The sequence below is a fragment of the Malurus melanocephalus genome, unplaced genomic scaffold, assembly GCF_030028575.1.
Source record: "Malurus melanocephalus ecotype Western Australia unplaced genomic scaffold, MMel_1.1 scaffold_30, whole genome shotgun sequence".
NCBI lineage: Eukaryota > Metazoa > Chordata > Aves > Passeriformes > Maluridae > Malurus > Malurus melanocephalus.
This window is the reverse complement of record NW_026623262.1, coordinates 1959187-1965186: the sequence shown is the minus strand read 5'-3', so window position 1 is coordinate 1965186 and position 6000 is coordinate 1959187.

The following is a 6000-nucleotide window of genomic DNA, read 5'->3' as shown; positions in this document are numbered from 1 at the left end:
AAGAAAAGCAACCTTTGTGACCTTGCAAACTGAGAGCTTGATGGAAAATCAAATTCTTAATCAATTGGTTAAGAAACTGCAGATGAATACAGGCAATCATTTATGTTTGCTCAATTGGGATAGTAGCTGCATTCTGCTATAGTTTCTGGAGCATGTGATACACTTATTGCAATGACAACTTAAATTATCATCACAATAGATGTGGAAAGCTGAGAAACATCTACTAACAAAATATCTCACCAATTTTCAGGAGGAAAAGGAGTGGTACTTGTCATGAGTCTCTCCTAAGCATGATTTCTTTTCCTAGTGAGTAGTATTAGAAACACTTCACAGTGATTGCTCATCATCTGGAAAATTCTAGGGCCACAATCCGCAAAAACTAAGGTCTTRTTAAAAAAAATCTTACCATATAAACTTGAGTGATCTGCTCAGAGAGATTTACAAAAGGAATAAATAGCCTGAAAAGTATGAATTGGAAAAGAAAATTACGGAAAACGGTCCTTCTTCCCTGGCAACTAGATGTGATTTTGCACAGGATATGGCAAGGCAAAGGAGCGATGTCATTTTGGACTCCACATGAAGAGTTGGGACATCATCAGGTCAAGTAATTTTCTTTTTCACTTAGGCTTAAAATATTCGGTTGTATCCCCTACACTGTCAAAAAGACAAAAGACAAATGAGAAGAATTCTGAAAAAAGTCTGAAAAACAATGATTAGAAAAACAATCTGGAGGCCAGATTTATTTGGAAATATGTGAATATTTTGAACTTGTCCAAACCTTCAAGGGTGATTAAGGGCAACCCACAGTGGATGACTACTTCTAGAACAAGCTACATAGAAATAGAAAATAGAAAAAAGGGGTTAGCAGGTCATGGGCTGCCAGAGATACCGACAGTGCTTTGTTAGCTGCTGCTGCTGAGTAGCCACAAAATTACTCTGGTAGCAGATTCCCAGAGTGCATAAAAATGAGGGCTACATTTATATATTCTGAGTATCAAGCTTAGGTTTTGTTTTCCAAGAAACTCACTCCCAGAGAAAAATCTCCACATTTCTAACAGGTATTTAGATAAAAACTAGGCACATAGTCCAGTGCAGTGCTAAGGAGCACTCTGACTGTGTGATATTGCTTCCTATTCAAATACAGTTCTCATTATCCAGCATCGCACCTACTYCAAGAGCAGCCCTTGCAGAACTGAGTGAATAGAGCAGCAGGTTGCTTAGATTTTAAACTTGTAAGTAAGGATGAACTGCCTGCTGCATTTAGCAGAATATGTGGGGCACGACAAGAAGCTGAGGRAATAAACTGTTTTATTGCCCCAAGAAAATCTCAAAAGAAAACKGGGGAGGGTGGGAGAAAAAATAAAGGGCAGTAAAGCAGCCAGCTTGTCCCGTTCTCTTTGAAACCCAGAACAGAGAGTCTGTTTAGCAAACACTTTTGTTATAGAGGACATACAGAATGAGGAGTCAGAAGATAAGGAAGGTATTCCCTAGAAGAGATTATGAACGAACAATTGATTAAAGAGTTATATTTGTATAGATTTAATATATTCAAATACTTTGAGAGGGCAGATATGCTACCTATGCTTGTGTTATCTCTTGCATCAGAAGATGAAAGTCAAGGAGATCTCTGYACTATTCTTGCTTTCACACTTTCTGGATTTTTTTTTGGATGTGGAAAGTACAACAAAAAATCCATTAACAATTATAGAGTGCAGTTGACAAAACTCTAGGCTCCTGGGAGTGCTGGAGAATTTAAAGGGAAAGAAAGGCAGGCAGGAGCTGGGTCAGCTYACCTATGCCATAACTATTCCAACACTTGGAGGATGGTAGGAAGTTCAACAGCATATCAATCATGGGKTTCTGACTAAAGCCCATGATGCACTTTAGAACCTTTGTAATATGTTTCTTTAGAGCTAGTCTGGCTTCAGCAGTGGAAGTCACAAAACTGTCTTTTAAAACTCTTCTCACTGTATCCGATACAATGCAGGCTGCAAACGTTTCTATTCACACAACTAAACTTGTACTTTAAATAGTAATATATACAGCACCATTAACTCCAGAATAAGTTCCTTTATCTATTTTAGCATATTTCARTCTTTAATTCTATAACAGTTGTTCTATTCTAGATTCATTCTAGAACTGTCTTGCCTCCAGAAAGTCATAGAAGCATCTTCCATCTCAGACATACCAATATTGTAGTGTGCCCTGGGTAAAATAAGCATTAGGATTCTAGTTGGATTGGGTGCACAGATCATATCATTTATTATTTGCAGATGCCAGGACTATTAAAACTTTCAATTGTTTTCCCACCAAACTGAAGAAGGCAGTTTGTTAATACAATTACCTCTGTATAATTGGAAACTAAATCAATGATGACTGTGTGATTTGAATGCTACTTTAAATAATTTCATTTTTATGATGCTATTTTATTGCACATGGTATCACCAAATAGCTTATTCATTTTCCTGCTGACTGTGACTTGAGTTTGCATATTTCTCTGTGTCGGAAGAAGCAGGTTTTCAAGCGTTCTAGTTTTCTGGGATACAGTGTGCATTGCTTTTAATTATTTAGGCTGACACACATTAACACTTTAAGTCCATAGTCCATGAGTGAAACAAGAGGGAAGGACTGRGTGGACTATAACTTCCCTGGAAAAAAGAGCAGCCACCAGAGGTCTTTGGCAAAGCTCTTAAAGGATAATAAGATTGCAGAGTAGACAAGGTATACAGAACTTAAATGTAATGAAGGATTTGCCCTGCTCCTTTCAGAGGAGCATCCCTAGTCACTGTCTGTTTGCCTCTGTTTTAAAATATTTGGACAGGTAAGAAGGAGAAGTGCCACAGACTACTCACTCTGTCATGGTCTGTTTGGATTTCTCAAATTCACAGGACAATGTACTTTGCAAATTAAACTTTATTACATAAGCTCATTTGGAAAGAAAACACAACGAAGAAGGGCTCAGTCCCCTTTGCACAAACTCTATGCAAATTTATGAATTCACTAATTCCTCACTTAGGTCATGAGGTTTCTAACTCCCACATTCTCTCATTAGTAACTYGCGATTCATTAACTTGTAACTCATACACTTTGCATATGGGCAAAATACCTATCCAAGGGTGAGAATGCTCATCCTTCCTCCTTGGTCACAGTGCAGGTGTTCCCTCTGTCACATGAGAAGTGCAAACATTAGTGTTTTATCAACACTGTTTTCATCACAAATCCAAAGCACAGCACCGTAAAAGTTACTATGAAGAAAATTAAATCTATCCCAGCCATAGCCAATACAATCTCCACACCTTTCTCCCTGCTATTTACATCATGCTCAGGTCCCATACTATCCAACAGGTCATCATTAGCAACCTTCATCTTTCCCATCCTTTGATATCTTCACAGAATATAATTCCCTGTAAAATATCTATAAAAATGTCCATTGAATTAATTTAGTCTATGTCATTAGGTTCCATCTGTTCTCAGGTCCTGGTCACTCAGGACTGGAGAGGTGCTGTGTTGTGTGGAGTTGCTGGGCACCAAAGCCAGCTGAGGTAAGGTTCACTGCTCACATGCACCACTTCTTGCAAGGCTTGTTCTCCACTGGCAGCGGTTCCTGCCGTAAGTAATCACATAGCATGTGACTCAGATCATAGTTTACATCAATTTAAAGGTGTCCCCATTACAGTCTCCGTCTCTGGTCCCTTTGGACTCCTGCCCTTGSCTCTGCTCCAGTATGGACTTATCCACAGTCTCTTAGGGGTAGAACTGCTCCAGTGTGGACCTACTCACAGACCACAGTCTCTCCAGGGTACCCGTGATGTGGCCTGGAATTAGGCACAGCCCCAGTCACTTTTGAGGCGCATCTCCTCCAGCACAGTCTTATCCAGGGGCCAAGGTCTCTTCAGGGCTGTACCTGATGTGCTATAGACATATCCATGGCCACAGATGATTCTGTTCCAACACGCTCTTATCCACAGCCACAGGCACTTCAGGTTGTCCTGCTCCTGCATGGACTTATCCACAGGTCAAGTGCCTTCATTTCAAGCTGACACTGGAGCTGCAGCCTGTCTGGCCTAGCAGAGCTGCCCAGGCCATGAGCCAGCTCCGGCACATCGCCACAGCTCTTATCAAAATGTTCCCAGGCACAGCTGGGTGAGATGATAAGCCCTGCAGCGAAAAGAAGCCACTAACAATCTCTAGACTAATGCACAGGGCAAACAAGACCTATGGCAAGCATGCCAATTAATAGCTAAACAGCACTAAAAGCTACAAATTSAGTCTAGCAAACTCCAACCAAACCTGCCGTTACCTCAAACTCTTCGAGCCCCAAGTTGGTCACCAAAAAAAGTCTGTCATGGTTTAAGCCCAGTGGGCAGCTCAGCCTCACACAGCCACATGCTCACTTATCCCCAGTGGGATGGGAGAGATAATCAGAAGGGTAAAAGTGGGAAACTTCATGGGCTGAGCTAAAGACAGTTTAATAGGCAAAGCAAAAGCCACGCACACAAACAAGGAATTTATTCACTTCCTATTGGCAGGCAGGCATTCAGCCAYCTCCACGAAAACAGAGCTGCATTACAGGTATTGGTGACCCAGGAAGAGAAACACCACCAGTCCAATCATCGCCCTTTCCTTCCTCCTTCTCAGTTTTATATGCCCAGCACAACAGCATATGTTCTGGAGTATACTTAYGGTCAGTTGGGGTCAGCTGTCTCAGCTGTGTCYCCTCCCAACTCCTTGTGCACCCCCAGCCTTGTGCACCTTCCTGTTGGGGAAACCTGAGAAAAAGAGAAGGCCCTGACACTGTGCAAGCACTGCTCAGCAACAGCTGAAACATCCCTGTKTTATCTTTTATCTGTTTTAATGCAATGTTCTCAAGAACATTTCAACTTGAAAGGAAGTTAATTTCTAAGGTTAAGTCATCAAGCTGTAACAAGACAGAAACTGACAATTACATATTCAMATCCCATCAATGTCAGCTTAGTCTACAGGATGAGACAAGTACCAGCAGAAGACCAATTCCTGACTCCTCTGAGTCAAATATTAAGTTGAACTTTCCTCAGGAAGATTAAGGGTCTATATTCTACTTACTCATGTTCATGTATGAAGTCTTACCACCTCCTGTATTTCCATGGTTCCTGGGAATAAGATCATAACCAATACTGAATGTCTGGAATGTGGGCAAAGGTTGTAGGCATATGGTAACTATTTCACTAGACCTAGAGATAGGGTCTTCTCCACGAAGAGATGAAAGGAGCACTTACTGTACTTCAGATTGTACGCTAACCTCATCTAACTTTAAGATGTTAGGGGTCAGGGAAGATTAATTCCAACCATGGTGGCTTCAAACTTGCCATCTTATGCCAATTAAAAAGCAGGGATCTATGGTCCATTTCATGACACTGTGATGTAAGAAGGGAACAGAGCTTGTGTCACATGTGATGCTAATTCCAGGTGTTTGATTTACATTTCATACAGGACTCTCTGTAAAACAGAGATTTTTCTCCTTACCACTGAATGAAAAATAAATCTTGCTCCCTGATTCCCAATTCCCTTCATCAGTGTTTTTCTAGGGACATCACAGGGACTAATTTTAAAATAAAATCCTTTATTAAAAATGTAACATCAAAAAAACTTCTAGTCAAAATCCCAGATCCTCAGAGTCACTTCTCATCAGAGTTTCAGTCAAAATAGTCACTGGTTGGGAGGTCAGAAWCTCAGTGTCTGAAGCTGACTTGGCAAGTCAGGACATGTCTCCAACATTGTTTAGGGGGTTGAAAGTTGTATTTTCAACAGATATTTCCTTCCCCTTTAATCTAAGRGTACCCAACCTAGCAAGATTTTTAAAGGTTTGATTTTCAGCAGTAGGTGGCACTATGAAGTTTCATAAATATTGTAATATAAATTAACATAAAATGCCATGCATATAAATTATTTTAAAAATAATACTAAAATATATCAGAATTCTAATAATAAAATAAATATTTTTCTAACTACTACAATTGAGAA